At 39.4% G+C, this 21789-nt stretch overlaps 1 pseudogene; it reads right to left on the bottom strand.

Annotated features, from left to right (window-relative positions):
• Positions 1–21789, bottom strand: part of LOC124985536 (uncharacterized) — a 282243-nt pseudogene that overhangs the window by 175978 nt on the left and 84476 nt on the right.

Raw genomic sequence — 21789 nt, 5'->3', positions numbered from 1 at the left:
GGATTACGGGCATGTACCACCACATCCAGACAGTTTCTGTTTCTTTAAGCCACTTATCTATTTTATGAAGGATAATTCAGTTAAAGATATATTATATAATTTGAAAATCTACTTAATCCCATACATATATACTGCAAGAGGGACAGGGTGTGAAGGTGCTTCTGCTCCATGTGATAAGTCTCTCATGAGCTCCCACTGGGCACCTCAGTTCAGAACACTCCAGGCAACCAAGTCAAGCTGTCTGTGTCAGTCTTTACAGCAAAACACAATACAGCTTGGTTTTGGTTTCATTATCCACCCCACAGGGATTAGGAGCCTCCCCAGAGCACCCAGGTTGAACACTACCATCCTAGAGAAGAGGCTGACTGTAAAGAACACAGAGCACATCCACATTTCAACATACTGCTACTTTCATGACTGAATGCCTTTTCAAAATGTTTAACAAATGCTTAATCAGTGGGAGAAACAAAGTAGGTGGAATTTTTTTAATCTCTTGAAAATTACATTCTCCCCAAACCCCCAGACACACACACTTGGAACTTTTTCCTCCCTTTCTCACTCCTCAAATTTAAAATCTCTTCTATCCAGATCCAAAATGCAAGCCTTGGAACCTAAACAGAATATTTCATATAGGTGTTAATTATCATATATTCAGATCAACTTTGATGCTGTCTGTCTATAGGACTCTAGGAGGTAAATTTTTTTCTGAAGAATTTAAAAGTTCTATAAATTTATGTTGATAGAAATAAAAAACATATTTTTCACCTTTCAAGACATTGAGCTAGAGAGGATGAACCTCCCAGCTACTGCCCCATACCAAAACTCTCCATTCTTTCCATCCACTTCTTCACCTTTTCTTCACCTAGCACATATTTAATGAATGCCCCCTATGTGTCAAACCTGCTCAAGGTGCAAGGGACATAGCAGAGAGCCAGAGCTCACTGGCAGCCTCCCACAGCCTCCATTCCACTTGGGGAGACAAACAACAACTATGTAACTAGTGATAATGCTCCAAAGAAAGGGAATCAGAACAAAGAGGACAGAGAATACAGAGGTGCTCCAGATAGCACAGTCAAGAGAGGCCCCTCTAGGAAGGACATGGTGGAACTACTCAGTTTTCTATTCCCATAATGAAATACAAGGCAATTAACTTATACGAGAAAATGTTTATTAACTCATGATTTTGGAGTTCCAGTTCACGATCAAGTGTCCCCATTTCTTTGTGCCTCCGGTGAAGTAGCACGTCCTGGTAGAGTGAGTGATGGGCCAAAACACTCACTTCCTCATCCAAGAAGCAGAGAGAGGAGACTGAGGTCCTATGATCTCCTTAAAAGGTTTGCTCCAGGGACTTCAGGATCGCCCATAATGACCCACCTCCCAACAGTGTCACCTTGGAGACCAAGACTTTAGCACATGGACACTTATTCGAACCACAGCGTAAGGGAAGGCAGCAAAGGAGCAAGTCCTGTGCTGAATATGGAGAGAAATCCAGCATAGAGGATTTCCAGATGCAGGAAAATGATTGACAGCTCACAAGAACAGCAAGGAACACGAGGAGCAAGGAGGAGGAGAAGGACAGACAGAGGTTTGATTCTGAGTGTGGGGGAAAGCAAGTACAGCAGGGCAGTGATGTCACCTGAGTTGGGTTTTAAAGGCTCACGCAGGCTGCTGAGTGTAGAACACACTTTAGGGGAACAAGAGTAGAAACAAAGTACCCACAGGGATGCCTCTTCAGGAAGTGGTGCCCATGGCCCACTCAAGGGCTCCTAACCCCTTACAGCTCACAAGACCTACGGGAAGCTGATACTGGAGGGTTCCTCACCCGCATGGCCCTTTGAAATATACATTCATCTCTACCAAATTCTCTTTTCGTAAGTTGGACTGTTTTTTGAAGAGAGCCCCTAGAATTGTGCTTGCCTCGGAAGCCTGGTCACAGCTACCTGCTTCACCACCCAACTGTATCTTCTCTTGGATTCTAAGCTCCTGGTGGGCAAGAACCATATCATCTTCACCTCTGTATCCATGACAGCTACATAGAGTCGTCACTCAATACATGTTTTCTGAATTATTTTGTGTGCTTGTGTGTGTGTGTACGTGTAGATATATATGTATCTGATGTGATTGAAAGAAGTGCTCAGATTTCTTTTCTCTACAGATCAGCAGTGCCAAAGAGTTGAACACCCTTGATCATTTAAGATGAATCTCATTGAGGTCAATGGCCAAGTGCATATCTACACAGTGCCATTTTCTGACACAACTTAGAATCCTTCACAATCGCTACCCCATGTTTAAATTAAGCAAACATTGTAGGTCTTATTTTTCACAGGTTCGCTTCAGATATTTTTTTATCATCTTCCTCTACAGGCTTCACTGCTAAGACACTAAACAAAACAGCACAGAAACAGCCCTCTGAAATGGTCCCAGTCTTCAGGGAACAAGCAAACTTCAGGGAAGAACAAACGTCCATCCTTTTCAGAATACATTTTTAACCTGCAAATAAATGATCATTCTCAGTTAATAGTGATATTCCCCTCCTCCTTGGCAACTGAGAGATACACTCAGCTGCACAAAAATGGGAAAATTGTCATCTAAAAATAAATGAAACCACGGTAAATAGGCAACTGAATATTCTGCATGCAAAAAAATCAAGGTGAATTTTCTCTACTCAATGATCTCATAGGAACAGCAGACAAATTATTGTAATAAGGACAGGTATGATCATGAAAATTTAGCACCCAGCATGAGGTTTTAATTTTAATATCTCTGTTTGAGGTTCTGCTGTAAAATGAATCAACTGTCTAAAGACTGGTCTCCAGGATAGTGTAAACACATCCTTAAGAAATGCTGCACAACGAATGGAAGTTCTCTGTAGCAAAATTAAACTGCATTTTTACAAGTCCCTTCTCCCTTCTATTGTTTAACACTTTAATGTTAAGCATACCCTCTGGGCAATTTATGATTTTAATATTGTTTTTGTAAATAGAGCTGATCAAAACCCACTGCTGTTGGAACTGTTGTGCTATATGGCAAAGTTGTGAGTTGCAACTGGGGAGAGGATCCCTGGTGATACTGACAGAATGCCTCGCCCAGAGGGGCTGGCTCCAAACAATTTGCAAAGCATGGCCTCTGTCCCTGAGTTTGCTAAGGCCAGAGCACAGCCAGAGGTACACACAACTTCCATGTTACACATGCACTGCGGGAAAACATGGTCTGGCTTGATTCCACCTGTATCTGAAAACAAAAGGGATAGGGTCCCAAGCAAAGGGAAATTTATTTCATACTAATGTCTGTCTCACATTAGGACAGCATTTACATCTTTGTGTGTCTCTAGATCTGAAGTTTGCAGGCAAGATATAAGTCCTCCTCCAGACCCCTTCTGTCTCAAGGTAGAATTTCCTCTGCCGTCTTAAGCTAATAGGCAGAGTGCCGTACACAGGCATTCATCCAATCAGCTCCTGCTGGAAAGAAGGAAGATGCTCACCTATCCTTATAGCCTGCTCCAATGAGCATTAAAGTTGAATTTGGACTAGGTTTCCTTCCCCCATGCTGGGGATCAAACCTGGGGACTTGCATGCTGGGCAAGCACTCTACCACAGGGCTATGGCCCCAACCCAGCATCTGAGGTTTCTATAGAATGGATCTTCCTTGTGTTCTTATCTTTACCCACCTCTTTGTTGCTGACACACACCCACACCCATGAGTCCCAGCAATAAACCATGACTGCCAGTTGTTTCCTGAATTTAGAGTGGGTAGAAGAGAGAGAACTCAGACTGTAAAAGATTTATGTTGTAGAAAAACTTGGGAAGACTCAACTCCTATACCCTTTGTATACAGAACTGGAGCTGAGCTTTGTAAAATAAAACTGAGAGGCAGAGAAAAGACAGAAAATAATAGTGCACTGAACAGAAGAAAGTTGTGAGCAAACACAGAGTCAGCATGAGCTCATGTGGAAAAGAAGCAGGGAAATCTGGCTGGAGCAAAAAGAGCACACAGGAAAAGGTAAAAGAGAGACTGGGAAGAGCAGGGGACCAGCTTTCTCCACGCCCAAACCAGGGCAGACGGTGTCCTGCAGGGCAGCGTGAGGTACTGTCCAAGCTGGCTCCTCCATTCACCGTCTGTGCCCCTGGCCACTGGTTTTGCTGTCGTTCTTCTAAGCTTCCATTCCCTCTGAGGACTTCATATCATGCCCAATTGTCTTCCTATTATAGGTTTGTGTTGAGTTTGCTTTTTGGTACAGCTGTTTGCTTATAGCATATTCCTCTGTGACTCTAGACCGAGTGGGTTTTCAGGAACGTCTGCCATGCTTTTGCCTGTTCAGCTTTCCAGGCAAGCTGATAAAATCAACTGCTACACTTTCTAGCACTGCCCTTTTGGAGAGCAGGTGTCTGATTTTTACTGACCTAACACTTTAAATCTTGAAAATCACTTTCATGAACTCTGGCAGCATTTTCCATTTCAGTTACTGTAGAAGTAGAAGAGGAATATTTGGAAAACACACAAAATGCTACTATCTCCAAGAAGATATGCAATGATGTATTTGTGCTTTCATCTGACAAATATACACAAATTGTGGATTATGTTACAAGGTCTGTGCCAGACACAAGGATGCATTAGTAAAGTTCTCCAAAACATGCTAAGCAATAATCAAAACAATTGATTTTATGAATTAAGTAATAAAAGCAAAGTTGTTATAAGGAAACTATGCGGTGAAAGCCAAAATAAAATAAGAGGCCAATGATGAAAAATCTCTACCATCTCCTACCTCCCACCTAGCCCTCCCACTCATTTCTTCAAGGTTTTTCTGTCTTTATGGGTGCACATGATTTTGGTTATTGGGATTTTTTTCTCTTGTATGAGCAATACAGCCTACTCATCAACACTAGGCTTTCTCAACCTCGGCACTATTGACACTTTGGAATCGGATATTCCTTCTGGGGGACTACAAAGCTATGCATGAGAGGTTGATGGGCAGCATCCCTAGCCTCCAACCACTGGATGCTAGCAGTACCTCCCGCCCTCCATGGGAACCAAAAACATCTCCAGAAGTGCCAAGGGTCCACTTGCAGAGGAAGCAAAATCACTCCAGGTAGAAATCTACACCACTGAGGCCAAAGATGTTTTACCACCAATGGCAGAGGGATTAGTGGAGAAGGAAATGAAGCAGGAATATTATAAAATATCATTACTAGGAATGTCTACTGGAAGCTCTTGTGACTAATTTTCTTTTAAACTCAACAATCGCTATCTATTATTACTGAAAATATTTTCACATTATTACTCTTCTTTCCCTGTCACACTGGGAACCATTAACCGAGTATAATTTACTCCATTTGACTATTAGTGTTCTTATAGTATCAGCAATTATTTTCTAGAGCAGCAATTATTGCTGTCCAGTACTATATATATATAAAATCCAGTATCAAGCCAAGACTGAGTGACCCCACAAACATACTAGCCATGAGCAGCTTTGGTAGAAAGGAGGAAAAGGGGGCTTTTCCCTCCTCTCTTCCTTCCCATTAATATTCTTTTAAGCCTGTCTTCTGAAATTGTAACATGTTGGGCTATTCCATCAGATCAAAAATTCTTAGAAAGCGGGAGCCAAATTTTTCTCCTTGTTATGTTCTCAGCATCTAGTACACTGAATATCCCAAAGCAGGCATTACAAAAATACTTAAATACCTGAACTTAAAAGGGAGAATATAGCAGAAAATATGGATAAGACACAGAGTGTGTCCTGTATCCCTCTGTTCCTGCTAAGGAATCAGGGCATATACTGGAGTTAAACATAAGGAGAGGTTGGACAACAGGAGGCTGAGGCTGGCAGAGGCAAGAAGCCCAGGTAAATGCCAGTCTGTATCCTGGCAAGCAGGCCTAGCCACTCTCCTTCTGCCCACTCTCCTTCCAGGCTGAGCTTTGCCAATGATGGGCACCTGGATGCTGCAGCTATGCAAGTCCCAACCAGCATTAAAAGGAGTAAGTCTGGAGTGCTGTCAATCTTCAGGGCTGCTGCCTGTTTCTTCCAACAGAGCCCCAGTGGGAGATGCGCCTGGCAAGTGTTGAAAAGCCAAGGATGGAAAGAAGTTCAGGAAGATGCTAACAAGAGAGTCACAGATGGAGGAACTAGACCATGTCGAGAAAGAAATGAGGCCTGACCTGCAAAACCATTCTGCCAACTCTTTATCAATTCCCAATCATTTGCCAGAGCAATGAAAGACAAAAGACAAGGAGCAAACAACAGACAAAGAGAGAGAGTTACAAAACCGAAGAAGCCCTGAGAGTCAAAGGTTACCCTGAGTGTCCTCCAGACTCTAGTCTAGGCCAGGTTCCACTGAGAATTTTGTGCTTTGCCTTGCTTTTTCCTTTGGATCACTGATCCTTTTTCTGCCCTCACATTGACAGAACCGAAATCAGAGCTCCTATACCTCCTGCCCCTTTATCTGGAAAGTAAGACCTTAGACTCCACCCTCATCTGCATCTTCTCATCTGCACTAGAGCCAACAAGAAACAACAAGACACAAAAAAACTCAAGTGATACTGACTTTATTAGCAGAAACTCCAAATCATTCATGCCAATTTCACAAAGGAAGTTAACCTCAGGTGATTTGGGGGCAAGCTTCTTGCCATTCTAAATACAGTATAGCACAACAGCTCAGCCAGGACTTAACAAGAACACAAACTCTTCCACATCATCCCCATCTTAAACCAGGAGAACCAAAAACAACAGATCCAGCCCTCTGTGCTTTACTGAGAGAATTTTTAATCGTGCACCAAATATTTATTGAGCCCCATAATGTGGAGAGCACTTTGCAAAATAACACTGGGAATGAATAAGACAGCTTTTGCACTTCTGAAGAACCGTGTGTCAAATAAGGAAAGGACGTGTTTGCAAATAACTACAGTACCAGGTAAAGGAGTTACCATTCCTGGGTATGATGAAGAGCTCTAGAGCTGGAATGGATTGGTGCATTTAACAGACTGCCATTTTTGTTATGTCTGCCCTTAAGGAAGAGGATGAGTCCTGATACTCTTTTCCTATTAAAATTAATTGGTTTAGTTAAGTGTGCATTTTTTTTTAAAATGAAAGATGGCTTTGTTTTCTGAATGCATAACAAGAACTGCTTCTACATGAAGTGGAAGAAAACACGAGTTCTTCTGACAAACAGTCTATTAAAAATGCACCACAAGTGGTATATTATTCACACATTTATAACCATCTGTGGAGATGAACCTACCCAGAGAATTTAATTCCTCCCAAAGAGAAAAGAAGAAAACAGCACTAAAATATTGAAAGCACACACACAGCTTTTGACTGGATGGACTCAGAAGATGGTATCTGTCTCTTCTGTGCATGTGAAAACGCTCTAGTGAACTGAAATGCGTCTTAGAATTCGTAATTAGCCAAATGTTTCCATCCCAATTCTTTCATGTGTTTTAGTTATTATGGAGCATTACTGTTCCTTTAAACTCTGAGGAGAAAGCTGCCCCGGATTGGCAGACCTCAAAAATTTAGTTTAGATTTCTCCACGGTCTCTCACGTGGCTTCCATTTTTGAGAATGTCAGGTCATTAACAAACTAGATCAGATGGGCACAGTTATATAAAAGCCTAAATGTGCTCCACAAGACCATATGATAACACAGGTAGCTCGACTCCTTTACAGGACTATTAAATATGCCCTATTCTGAGGGAGGATGTTAAAAGGAAACAGCAAGATAATGAGTCTTGAAATGTCAACATCTTAAAGGAGACTTAAACCCAACTTCATTCAGAAGGGAAAAGTGGTATTTACTTTGCATCAGGAAGCATTATATTATTATTGGATGTTCTCCCTCGTTATCTCATGGAATCCTTACAGAGCTATGAAGCTAGAGTGATGCTGTATAATAACTAGAACACAGAGCTACAGCCATCCCATTTTAAGGTAAAGAAACTGTAACATAAGCAAGGTCACACACTGCAAAATCTCAGAGCCAAGACACATTTTCTGAGTGCCCAAAACATGTCAGGTATTCATTGATCAAAGAGCTAGGCGCATGTTATTGAAAATCCCTGCCCTGGTAAAGCTAGCATCCCAGTGACACGTGGAAGTGCAGAGGCAAGATCAGAGAATGTTGCATCCCTCCCCACGTGACAGCGCTGCTCCCCAAGCCACCTGGGCTCCACAGCTACTTCTGAGAAAAACATTCTTGGTACTGGGGATGAAACTTAGTGGTAGAGCACTTGCCTAGTATGCAGAGGCCCTAGGTTTCATCCCTAGCACCATAAAGCAAAACCATTTTTTCTCTCCTGGCATTTAAGAGGTATATCCCTATATTAGAAGCTTAACATGAATCACACACACTCAGAGCATTTAAAAATCAGTATGCTAAGCACAATAAACAACTATATAACTATGATAAAGAATTAAATGCAAAATCCTTTTCACACAGATCTTAAAAAGTCATTTTTTTAAAGTCATTTAGTTCATTCTCCTATCGTTAGCTAGACCACGCTAAACCTTCAAAAGCAGAACTATAAACAGATCTCCAACTGATCTCCCTGTGCAAAATCCCAAGCTTCTGCCCCAGGAAATCGCTGCCAAGCAGCTGGTGTCAGCTCAGACTCTAAAGTGTTTCTAAAAGGATGGGGCGGGGGGGCGGGATCCATATTGTATTAAAAATGTGCAAGTTGAAGCAATAGCTTATAAAACACGTGAATAATAATCCATTCATTTTTAATTCTGGAACTTGTGTGATAATTTCAAGTGCAAGGAACTTCTCTGACATATGAGTATATCACAGGAACGCTTCCAAGGCTCCTGCTGTAATTCATCATTAACAGGACGTGTGCTCAACTATCACACCCCATCCAGGTACCTGCTAGCTGCTTCTACTAGTACGAGTGAAGTCATTTTGTTTGTCTGCTGGCATGCTTACCCATTTAATTACCGAAGATGGCAGAGTGCCAGTGTGACCCAACCCTCTGTGTGTGTGCCCTGATGACCCAGTTTAATAAAATCTGGCATTGCATCAAACAGACCAAAGGTTTAATTCCTCGCTACAGCGGCTGGTTAACAGTATACAGCTGAGAGCAGTGCTGGGAAATTGCACTGTTCTATGCACCATTTAAAAATGGACAACAAAGAAGCTTATGTGTGCTTCCTAGCATCATAACAGAATCGCCCACGTGACATTTATTGACTTTGTCTTGCCTTCTCCCCAACAACCAACTTTCTAAAATCCTGGGCTCTGGATCTGTGGGTTTAAATATTAAAATGTGCTTGGTCTTGTCTTTTCCTGTGTTTTTGACCTAAGGAAAATATGGATCAGAAAAAGATGAACCTCACCCTCTCTTAAATAATGGGCTCAAAACCCTGGTATGTCTAACTGATTACTTGAGGACAATTTTAAAACAGATAAAAGAGATCCACACACATGGTGGGGTTTCTTCTTGTACTCCAAATCTGAGGGTGCTTCAGTACTATCTGACATTTAGCTCTTTCGGTAGCACAGGACCTTCTTTGGAGGGAAAAAATGGTAGCTTATAAAAATCTCTAAGGTCTCTAGGAAACATTACAACCAACAATTCCCTCCCATTTCATTACATGGCATGCATTTATTTCTAGGATTCCCCTGACCTTGCTCAGCTGATACCCTCTAAAGCAGAATTATCTGCTCAATTTTAAAGTAGTTCTGAGGGATGGGACAGGCTTGTCTGAAATGCATAGAACTAGGGAAATGAGAAAGACCTTGGAGAGTGGAACTTGTCCAAGGTCCAATGAGGCAAGTAAGCCTGGTGGTGACAGATATGTCTGGATGCAGCCTCAGCTAAACCTCTCCTCACTCAGGAGACAGAATCACCTGCCTCAGAAGGTGTTGAAAGAAGCAAACTATGAGGAGTTCTAGACTCAGCACAACACAGACAGAGGTGTTACCTTTGAGCATTGTAAGGTCATCCTGATCCATTAAACACACAGGAAGCTGAAGACACTGTGTACCTAACAGACTCCATCACAGAATAACCCACTAACTTTCCGTTGTAAGATGCTACTATTTATGTCTAAATCTCTCTTCCTGCCAAGTATGTATATCTTTACACAACCACAAAAAAAGAAACTCTTCTCAAAAATAATCAGGACAATTATTTGGACCACATAGTGGTAAGATATTTCAATCCAAAAAGTATGAAGCTCAATGACACTGAGAACATCAGATTGTCATCAAGTTTATCATTCTTGTTTCATTTTAACTTTCATTAAGCTGATGTTTTCACAAATATTCCCTCAGTGTTTTCTAATCACAAATATCATTCTCTTCACTAAAAATTAAGGAAAAATGGAACACAAAATTATTAGTTCAATATCACAGGTGACAAACATCTGCTCCAAAATGTCTTCATATTCTTACTTTTCTCATGGTATTCTACATCCAGAGTACAATTAAAAGCTAAGCAATTATGAGGGGGTGGTTATTATAAGGCTTCCTTATCTTGTTTTCCCTTATCTTTCTGCCCCCTCCTCTCACTTTTTAAAAAATCTGCTTAATTGTTTCCTTCAAAGCCTAGATGATGTGTTGGAGAGAAGCAAGTTTCCAATGTAAATAACACCAGAGTCCTTCACCTTAAATCTCATAAGTGATTCTCTTAATTGATCACATTCCTGTGCTTCTGTATTCCCACTAACAAATCTCCCACCATCAGCAAGAGCGATGGCAGGGATGTGGGTCAGGAGGAGGACAGCAGTAAACATCAGTGTTTACGGGAATGGGGGCTGTTCTCCAAGGTCTCTTCATTGATGTCCTTAAGGAAAGGTGGTATCCATCTGGGAGAAAGGGGATGAGAAACTGTCCCACCAAGAGGTGGTCCCTTGAGTTTCCCTCTGATCAGTTCTGTCCTCAGCACCCATGGTAGTAGAAGTTTCTTTCTTTTCCATTGGCCATTTCTTTCCTCCCTGTGAGTCCTCAGCAGCACGGGCCCCCACTGCCTCCGCACACTGCCCTGTGGCCACCACCCTACCCTGATTCCAGTCTGTCACACAGAAATATCCATAGATATTTCTTTTTTCCTTATATTTTTCTAACCTCACATATTCTGACTGCCCCCTTTATCTGTCCCCAAATACTGCTGCATCCCCCTTCCCCTGTATCAGTCAATCAGCATCTACCGAGACGCTGTTATTACTACATTAACATCAACATACTAGTTTTCTGTTTCATCAGAAGATTAATTACAAAACTGTGCAAGTAAGAAAGAGCCATTTGCCATAAACACACTCAACACTCTGCAAGGCAAGTCCCTTTTTTTGGAAAAGAAATTCAAGTTTCAATAGTCTTTGAGAAGAACATCACACAGGTGGCAACTTGAGTCAAGAATGGGAAATCTGAAAGTACACACTATGCATCACTAATTAGAAATCTGTCATCAATTTAGTTTAAAACACAATTTCAGCTTTTCTTCCCTAGTTTTATGCCTAGGATGCTCAGGCTAACCCCCTTTGAGCAAACCTATAGAAGACACTGTGCCTTTGCTGTTTCTTTCAAGCCACCTCAGTTACCAATAAAAGCCATACCTCATACTCTTTTGTACCCTCTGCCACTAAGAACAGATTTCAACACTAAGTCCCTTCTTTAGAGTCTTTCATGAGTTGAATCCCAAGAAAGCAGAGCTGATCAGCTGGTTGTTCAGGGTATGTCCTATGCAAGGGCACCACATTTAAGGGGGTGCCAGTCACAGCCTGAGTTTTTATATTATTTTAAAATTTGCTTATGTTTTTTCTTAAAACTTGAATACAAAGATGGGTGGTTTAATTATTTATGTTGCAATTTTCTAGCATATGGCAATAAAGTGTCTTGTTCTAAAAATCAATATAGTTCGACAATTTCCCATTGGATAGAAATAAAGTGCCTTGGAGACGGGTGCTTTGGTCACATTTGCACATATGGGCTAGCAGCAATTCTCAGAAGGCTTCTCTCAAATGTCTTAAACTCCTGTCACCTTGGCTGATCACTACTACTTTAGCTCTTAGTTGAATGGAGTCTGGACAGCAATGACTTCCCCCCAATCTGGTCTTTTTCTCTTAGTCCTTATTTATCATGTACATCCTCAACTCCAAGCAAGCCCCCACACGCTACGGCATCTCTTGTCCTCGTTCTGTCAACCGATCCTACTGAGCCCATGATAACAATAGCACGATAACCTTTTGTTGCAGCAGAAGATTAATTATCACTGAGAAAGAGACGTCCGTTAGAGGTACGCTCCACACACTTAAAATCATTAACAAAACATGATGTTTGAACTTGGGTTTCAGTCACCCTCTGAATAGATTCCTCGAATTTTCAAAAAAGGCAAAATGAAATTAAGCTTTTAAAAGAGAATTCATTTGCACTGACTTATTTCATTAATAATATCATCTATAATAAAACCACCACCAGTGGGGGTGGAACACAGTGGTAGAGCACTTGCCTAAAATGTGTTAGGTCAAGCATTCCACCTCCAGCACTGCAAACAAAAAAAATGAAACTACCACCCGGAAGAGTAAAATATTTAAGAGGCAGTTGCAGACCCGAGTCAAATGGAATAATAAATCAAGTAGAATTCCACGTAAACTCACCTTGACCCCCCGAAAACAAGTTTTACTGCCATTGGTGACAATTTGACCTAGTAGACAATCCAGCTGTGGAAACCTTAAAAAGAAAAAGACACAGGAAAATTTACAAGACAGGAGAAAGATTCAGGAAAGCATAAACAGTAACTTCCTTACATTATTTCTCACTGGAAACTGAAGTTAGTTTAGAAAGTCCTGGACTCTATGCTGAAATTGTACCACAAATAAACTCTTCTGAGTTGAAGTCATTGCATAAAAGTCACCATTTTTCCATTGTTTGAGTCTAGGATTTTAGAGATACTTAATCTTATTTTCAGATTAATCCTCAATGGATTACGTGACTTCAATTTTCTTTCTATCTTAATCCCTTCAGTAGTTAATGATCTGAAAACTGATTCTTAAATACACCATATAAATGAAGTATCTTAAGGACTTAAGACATAGCTTTTGTCAGGGGAAGAATACCTCTGATACATGAATAATCATATCCATTTTGTAGATCTTAATTTTCTTAAACTGTACCAAATTTATATTCTGTCATGCTTCTTAATTTTTTCTAACTCAGAACAAATTAAAAATGAGAGGAACTATGAACCTTATGATATTGATAATATCAATATTAATTAGATCCTGAAGAAAGTTTTATTTCAAAAAAACCAGCAAAAATTAATCTTTTTTTCTCTAAATTGTCCAACAGAAAGATCAGTCATTAAGTGATAGAAAAGATATAAACTTTCTTCACAAATATTACTGGGGTAAGATACCTTGGAATTCCTGCTAGTATTAGGCTGAGTCATAAAAGACTGCCAATATGCAACCATTTTTCACCTATATTGTCATCAATTTTTATAATTTTTTAAACCAGAAAATAGGCAGGATTGGAAAAACCCAGTGATCATGAAATAAGTAGATTTTCAAAACTACCTAATGCTCAACATACATCATTTTTCTGAGCAGCATCAATTGTCTGGGTATTATTATTAACTGCAGTTATTCCAACTTATCACCAATGGTACCTAAAAGATAATGAATGAATTCCCTCCAGAATTTGGAAGGGGTTAATGTGCCCCTTTTTAATTCTTTCTTTTCATTTGGTCCCAATTAACTGACGAAGCCCTCTCAGCTTCCTCCCAGCCATATAAGAGACTTTTTCAAGAACTTAAAAATGGCAGAAAGAAGAGATGAAAATGGGAAGAGAGGCGAGAGGAAGAATACTGGTCTCCACAAAGGGCAGGCCAACAGAAGCACAGAGCAAGTGAGCAACCTGAGCAGGGGCAGACGCAGGAAGGAGTAAGAGGGAAAGGGAAGTCAGCAAAGGGGACCCACTGCCAGTCCTCAAATGGTGGGTTCCAGCACACCACACCAAGGAAATCGGGCAGCTCCAGGGCCAAGCTCAGATGGATGGGGAGGTCTGCCCCTGTCTAATACCATATTTAGTCACCCATCTACCTGAAGACCTACCACAACCACTGTCAATGTACATTACAGCACCAACAACCCCACTGGAAAGAAAAACCAACAGCAGAGAAGCCATGGGAGTACCCAGAGTAAAGTCACGTGTTCACAAAATGCACTTCCTTCTGAGAAGGAGGAAGAAAAGATTTAAATCATCCCCCACAAAATTGAAAGGTTGTTTTGTTTGGGGGTTTTGTATGAAAGAGCACTCACTAACAAAATTAACTTCTGATCTCTTTTGAGGACCATTCCTTTATTTTTCAGTCCCTATTTTTTAGTGTGAGGATAAGGTATAAGATCAAAATCAGCTTTCTGATTATGCAGACTAGAGACAAAAGTCTAAAGTTGACACACTAGGTGAAACCTATCACTTTATTCATACCCAGTCAGAATCCTAAAGAAGACCATGAAAGAAAATGGAAGCAGAGTCAAACTGATGTTCATGGGCTCTCTGTTCTGTCCCAATAGTGACTTTCCCCTTAACATAGATGTTTTGATCTATGGACTACTGTAACATTGAAGGTAGATGCATCAATGATAGCAAAAGCTGAATGATGGCACTAAAAATCACAGAAAAAGGAAATGATGATGAAGAAGGAGGAGGAGGAGGAGGAGAAGATGATGATGAAGAAGATGTGTGGTCACACAGAGTTGCTGCAAATACAACAGCTCTGAATTCCGGTTGGAAAACACTATGCCTCATAGAGAAGAGAGAGAAGGTGATTTTATGTTATGAAAGAAATTCAACAGGATGTGAACAGAGTTAAAAAGTACTAAGTCTGTGACGATTATGTATGCAGAGGTGGAAACGGCTGCTAACTAAATGACAGCACTCTGTGAAGGTCCGAAGTCTGCCTGAGAACCAACTGGTCTACCTCATACAGCGCAACCAGACCACTGGGATTTACCACTGTGGCCAGAGCAGTGTCTACAAAACACCAGTGGCAGAACATAGGAGCTGGTATAGGACACTGGGAGACCAGATGTTTCCTAACTGCCCAGAGTCCTGTATAAAAGGACTGAGGTGATAAATTCTGCACACTGCTCAGCAAACTGATCACAGGTATCTGCATAATAATCACTGAGTGAATTTGTTAAACATAGAGATCCTTGTGCTCCAAGAATTGATATTACTGAAAGTTTTCCCTAGGTTTTACAGGAGCACCACCGCATTGAAGAACCAGTGCTAGGCCGATCTAGGGGAATTACCAGAGAAGCAGTCTCTCAGTTGACGAGGAAACTGAGTCAGACCATCAGGCATGTGATAGATACTGGTCCACTTACTCTTTATGGCAACTCCCTAAGTAGACTTCAACATTCCAGTTTTGCAGAACAGGAAACTGAAGGGAGGCCCCCAAATTCAAACTTGCCCAAGATGTGAAAGCAAGAAAGAATAAATCCCACTTTGCGGCTCCCTTCTTGAAACTCTCCACTGGGTGCCCGTGGCCTGATAGGGATGCATTCTACACCCCCTCACAGGTGCCCTCCTGTACCATGGCCCCCAACTCCCGCTCAGCCCCACCACTCCTTCAGCCGCTCTCTCACTCTAGTCCCTGTTCCAGGTGAACCAAGCTCCTAAGCAATTCCATGGGCAACACTGTTGCAAACTCGCTGCCTGTGTGCCTGCCTTCTGAGATGCCCCTGTCCTTCATCTACCTCCCCTTCCAGGGGTTACCTCAGACTTCGTCTCTTTATGAAGCCCTGACCCAGCTAGAACTGACCCCTTCCTAGGTTGAGTTCTACAGCAATTCATACAAGAAAATAACTCTACACTTCTCTCCAGTATTTAATGTCTGACCATGGAAATAGACAGGAATTTTTGAGAATAGATTTCAGTAAATGTTTTAAGAATAAACACATGCAGTGCTCGAGCCACAGCCAGAATTTCAATCTGCATCCAACTCAAAACCAGTACCCTGTGCTGTGTTTCTAGAAGCCTGCAGTCTATAAAAGTCATTCTACAGCTGTCAACACAGACACTGAGTGAGAGGTGGCTCCTGAGCACTTGCAATGCAGTTAGTCTGAACTGAGATATACTGTAAGGATAAAACACATGATTTTGAAAATTCAAGATGAAAAGAATGCACAATATTTCCACATGTTAAAATGACCATATTTTGGATATACTGGGTTACCATAAAATGTCTTAAAATTAATTCTATCTGTTCATTATTCACTTTTTAAAGTAGCTATTAGAAAACTTTACATGTGTAGCTTATGTTAAATTCATCTTGGACAGAACTAGTCTGTAAAGTATGGCCTTTCTCTTATCAATAAGTCTGCTATGATGATGGGCATAATTTGACCTTTCCTAATCATACAGAGCCATGGGGATCATGGGCTGCATGGCAGTGGTATTCAGCAAGGCCTGCCTGGACAGAGTTTCCCCTACACTCAAAGCTCACAGATAATTATTCTCGGAAACCCATCAATGCACTGGATTTCTTCTTTACTATAGCTATTAACATTTCACATGTAACTCCAATCTGGATATTTTGCTGAATTCTGAAGCAATGGGCTCATAGGAAAAAGCAGGGCAGAACCAGTGTGAGGCAGGGCACTTGCCTTAGGCACAAAGTTTATGGAGAATAAAAACTCAGTGCAATGGTTTGGATGTGGTTTGTACTGCAAGGGTTCATGTGTCAGAGACTTGATCCTCAGTGTGGTGGGACCTTTAAGAGGCGGAGCCCCAGGGAAGGTTGTTAGATGATCGGGGGATCTACCCTTGGAAGACATTAAGGTAGTTCTTGTGGGACCCAGTTAGTTCCTGCCAGAGTGAGTTGTTATAAAAGTGGGACTGCTGAGAAGATCAATCCCCTCCCCAGGCTACAGAATCCTGTCTCACTCTCACTATTGTGATGCCATCTGCATCTGCCATGAGGTACTCACCAGAGGCCGGTCCATAGAGCCACCCAATCTTGGAATTTCAGCCCTGAAGTTGCAACTAAATAAACCCCTTTTATAACGTACCTAGACTTGGTTATTTTGTTACAGTAACAGAAAACTGTCTAATCAGTAATAAAGACAAATTTCTTAAAAAATAAGTTTTACTCATCTGTAATTCACAAATCATTAAATTCACCATTTTAGTTTTCAGATTTTCTGTTGTTCATTTTTGTTTTGAGGCAGAATCTCACTATGTTGCCCAAGTTGGTCTCACACTTGTGAGCTCAAGTGATCCTTCCACCTCAGCCTCCTGAGTAGCTAGATGCATGCCACCATGCCTGAAAAATTCGCCATTTTAAAGGATAAAATTCAGCAGATTTTGGTATAAACACAAGGTTGTGTAACCATCACTACTATCAAATTCCAGAACATTTTTATCATCCCCAAAAAGAAGCATTAGCTGACATACCATAGTCCTTTCTATGCCCAGTTAGTTGCTGACAACTAATGTGTTTTGTCTCTATGAATTTGTCTGTTCTGAAAATTTTACATAAATGGAATCTTACAATATGTGGTCTTTTTATCTGATGTCTTTCACTTAACAAAATATTTTCACAGTTCAGTCATATTATGCCATGAATCAGGATTTCATTGCTTTTTATGGCTAAATGATATTCCAGCATATGAATGTTCCACATTTTATTTATTAATCAGTTGATGAATATTGGGTTATTTCCAGTTTGGGGCTAATTATGTCTATGTCTATGTACACATTTTTATATGAATTTTGGTTTTCAATTCTCTTAGGTATAAACTTAGAAATGGAATTGCTGGAATATATTATAATTCTCTATTTAAAAAGTAACTACCAATTGGTTTCCAAAGCGGATAACCATTTCATGGTACCTTCAGCAATCTATCAGTTACAGTGCACCAACATCTCCACAAACACTTGTTCTCTTTTTAATTTTAGCGTCTTAGTGGGTATGTGGTTTTGATTTGCATTTCCCTAATGACAATGCTGACTGCCTTTTCATATGCTTATTGTCCATTTGTGTATATTTTCTGAAGAAATGTTAATTCAAATCCTTTGCCCAAAATTTTATTGAGCTGTTTGTCTCTATCACCTCTAAAAGTTATATTGCTGAGTGTGATCATTCTTTATATAATCCAGACAGAAATCTCTTAGCAGATATATGGTTTTCAAAAAAAAATTCTACTGTTCTGTGGGATGTGTTTTCCTTCTTGATATCCTCTAAAGGAAAAGAGTTTGAGATTTTTATGAAACCCAGTTCTTATGATTTTTCTTCTGTCACTTCTGCTTTTAGTGTTATATAAGAAACCATTCTAAACCTACATTATGAAGACTTACTCATGGTTTTTTTTATTCCTGAGAGTTTAACTGTTCTCATAAGTATTTTGGTATTTTTGACACTTTTACATGAATTTTTTTCCTAATTTTCAGATTGTTCATTGTAAATGCATGTAAATACAATTGGCTTTTATGCATCCTGTATCCTGCCACTTTGCTGAACATACTAGTTCTAATGGTTTTTAAGTGTGAGTGAGCATGAGTGTGTTGTGTGTGAGCCCATGTGATTTTCCATAGTAAACAAGATTATATCATCTACAAATATAGTTTTACTTCTTCCTTTCATCTAAATGACTATTTTTTTCTTGCCTAATTACCTTGGCTAGAACCTCCAGCCTGATGCTGAATAAATGTGACAAGAGAGGTATCCTTGATTGATTCCTAAACTTAAAAGGAAAACAGTCTTCTGCCACTAAGTATGATGTTAGCCATGGAACTTTCATAGCTGCCCTTTCTGTGACCAGGAATTTTCCTTCTATTACTAGTTTTGCAAGTGTTTTTATGATAAAGCACCATTAGAATTTGTCAAGTGCTTGCCTGCACCTACTGAAATAATTATATGGTTTTGTACTTTATTCTGCTAATATGGTTTATTACACTGATTTTTATATTGCATTGATTAGATAAATCCCACTTGATAATGTTGTATGATCATTTTATATGTTGCTATTTCCTATTTGGGGATATTTAGTGCAGATTTTACAACCATATTCATAAGGAATACTAGTCTGCATTTATCTTGTGATGTCTTTGATTATCAAAGTAATACTAACCTCAAAGAGTGAGCTGGGAATATTATCCCCTTTTCTATTTTCAGGGAGATATTACACAAAAATGCTCTTAATTCTTTAAAAAGAATTTACCCAAGTAGCCCCCTTGGTCTGGACTTTTCTTTGTGGTAATTTTATTATTATTATTTCAATCTCTTTTCTTGTTACAGGTCACTTCATATTTTTCATTTCTTCTTGAGTCAGTTTGGCGATGTGTGTTCTTCCTAGAGTCTGTCCAATTTGTTTAGGTTATCTACTTTACTGGCATAAAATTATTCATCACGTTCCTACATAATGCGTTTTCTCTCTCTCCACTCATTCTGATTTTAGTAACTGAGCCTTCCCTCTTTTTCTATTAGCCAGTAAGGTAAAAGTTTCTCAACTTCATTGATCTTTTCAAAAGGACAGATTTTTGTTTACATTGATTTTTCTCTACTGTTTTTTTACTTCATTTATTTCTGCTTTAGTCTTTACCATTTGTCCCCCTCTGCTTATTTTGGGTTTAGTCCGCATTTCTTTTTATACCTCTTAAAATGAAAGGTAAGGTTATTGATTTGAGTTCTTTCTTTTTTGCCAACATCGGCATTTACAACAAAAAATTTCCCTCTAGGTACTGATTTATTTGCATACCATAAGGCTTAGTATATTGTATTTTTGTTTCCATTCATCTCAAAATATATTACATTTTGTTTTGTGATTTCTTCCTTGAAAGATTGGTTATTTGGGAAGGTATTGTTTCTACATTTTCTAACTTTCTGAACTTTCTTCCTACTCGTGATTTCTAATATTCCACTGTGATCAGAGAACACACTTTGTATGATTTCAATCCTTTTAAATTCAACAAAACCTATTCTATAACCTAATATGTGAGTTATTTAAAGAATTTCCCATGTGTACTTGAGAACAATGTGTATTCTGTTGTAAGATGGTATTCTATAGATGTCTGTTAGTTCCATTTGATTTACAGAGTAGTTCTAGTTTTCTATTTCCATGCTGATATTCTGCTAGTTCCAATTCTTTATTGAAAATCTTCAACTACTGTTGCTAAATTTTCTATTTCTCCTTTCAATATGTTTTTTTCAGTACTAGGGATTGACCACAGGGGTGCTCTACCACTAAGGCATATCCTCACCCCTTTTTCATTTTTTATTTTGAGACAGGGTCTCACTGAGTTGCTAATGCTGGCCCTAAACTTGTGATTCTCCTGCCTCAACCTCCCAAGTAGCTGGGATTACAGGTGTGTACCACTGTACCCAGTTCCATTTGCATTTAAAGTAATTACTGGTAGGGCAAGATTTATAACTGCTATTTTGTTATTTGTTTTCTATTTTTCTTATGTATTTTTGCTCCTATATTCCTGCCCCCTTTAAATAAAATACATATTTTCCTGAAAACCATAATAATTCCCTTGTTTCTTTTACTGTCCTTAGTGGCACTCTTTATTTTTTTCCTATAGATTTGAGTTACTGGCTAGTGTCCTTTCGTTGAAATCTGAAAGACTTCCTTTAATATGTCCTGTGGGGCAGGTTTTCTGGTGACAAATTTTCAGTTATTTTCTGAGATGTCTTATTTTGTTTTGAAGGATAGCTTTGCTGGATATAGAATTCTTGAATGTCTTTTTCTTTCATTACTTTGAACACATCATCCCAATATCTTCTGGACCCATAATTTCAGATGACAAGTCAGCTGTTGATCTTATTTTGGATTTCCCATCTATGATGATTCACTTTCTTCTTGCTGCTTTCTCTCTGCTTTGACTTCTGACAGCTTGCACTTGGATGTGGATTTCTTTGTGCTTACACTCAGAGTGCATGGTGCTTCTTGAACATGCACACTAATGTTTTAAATAAAATTTGGGGAATGTTTTACCATTGTTTCCTAAGTAGTCTTTTTGTCCCTTTTTTCCTCTCTCTTCTCCTTCTGAGTCTTCCATTATGTATATGTTAGTACTCATAAGTCGGAGGTTCTGTTTACTTTCATTTATTGTCTTTCTGTTCCTAAAACTAAATAATTTCAATTAATCTATTTTCAAGTTTGCCTATTGTTTCTTCTGCTAGTTCAAATCTACTGATGAGTCTCTTTAGTGATTTAATTTTAATCACTGTACCTTTTGACTTCATAATTTTTAATAATTTCTCTCTACTATTATTCTATCGGTGAAATATCATTTTCATACTTTCTTTTGGTTTTTAACATGAGGTTTCTTCGAGCTACTTGAATATATTTATAATGACTGACTTAAATTGTTTGTCTAATAAGGCCAATGATCTTTTTTTATTTCCTTCCCTGCATAGTTACTTTCCATATTTCTTTAAGCATGCTGTAATTTTGTGTTGAAAACCAGATTCTAAGTAATAAGACAACTTCAAATATCAAATTCAACCCTCCACACTAAAGTTTTTATTGTTTATATTTGTTGTTTTTGTCATTCCTATTACTGTTTTCCAATTTCCTGGACTAATTATTTTAGGTCTATTTTCTTTATCATGTGCAGCAATTGAAGTCTAGCATCAATGTTCAGCAAAAGATAAGACAGATGTATCTCTAAAACCTTGAGCCAATGTGTCTCACAACCTTTTCTGAGGGTTTCTGTGTGTCTGTACATGTTTTCAACACTCCACAAGGGAATTTACAACTCTGCATTAGCCTTTTCTTCCAACTTGTGCAGAGTTTCAATGTCAGCTAGTCTTTCCTGAATAGGCACATGCACATGAACCTTCTAGATTC

This window comes from Sciurus carolinensis, chromosome 5, assembly GCF_902686445.1.
Source record: "Sciurus carolinensis chromosome 5, mSciCar1.2, whole genome shotgun sequence".
Lineage (NCBI taxonomy): Eukaryota > Metazoa > Chordata > Mammalia > Rodentia > Sciuridae > Sciurus > Sciurus carolinensis.
Note: the sequence above shows the minus strand (reverse complement) of the source record. Positions and strands in the feature narration are given on the sequence as shown.